We start from the raw sequence: 483 nt of genomic DNA on the forward strand, positions 1-483 counted from the left end.
AAAAACCCACAAAAACAAACAAAGACTTTGTTAATAATTTAAATCCATAGGATTTATCTTGACCACTGGAGAGTACTAAGAACAAATTCTTTCTGTGTTTTATAGGATCATCATGAAACTGCTACTGATCCTCGTCCTCTTGGGATTCATCCAAGGAGTAGAATCCGAGGTCGTGACCCTTGGTCCCACCTCAGGCATTGAAATATTTACTGACAGCAGGATTTAGATTTCTGTGAAATAGCCACTTAAAATCAAAATCTTCTTCCATGTGCGGTTCATTTCTAGAGCCGAAAAAACTTTCAAGCAGTCTATAGTAAAACCGATCTGGATGTTCTTGTAGTCTTTGCTTCAATTTAATAGCTGCTTTCCACCTGCAAACATCCTCGTTAGAGAATTCATTCTCCAGCGCTTTGCACATGAGGCCGTAGTCTGATTTCACATGTGCAGTTTGACTTTCCATGAAGTCTTGTACGACTTTTGTAG

Source organism: Austrofundulus limnaeus, unplaced genomic scaffold (genome assembly GCF_001266775.1).
Source record: "Austrofundulus limnaeus strain Quisiro unplaced genomic scaffold, Austrofundulus_limnaeus-1.0 Scaffold3828, whole genome shotgun sequence".
In the NCBI taxonomy this organism is placed as follows: Eukaryota; Metazoa; Chordata; class Actinopteri; order Cyprinodontiformes; family Rivulidae; genus Austrofundulus; species Austrofundulus limnaeus.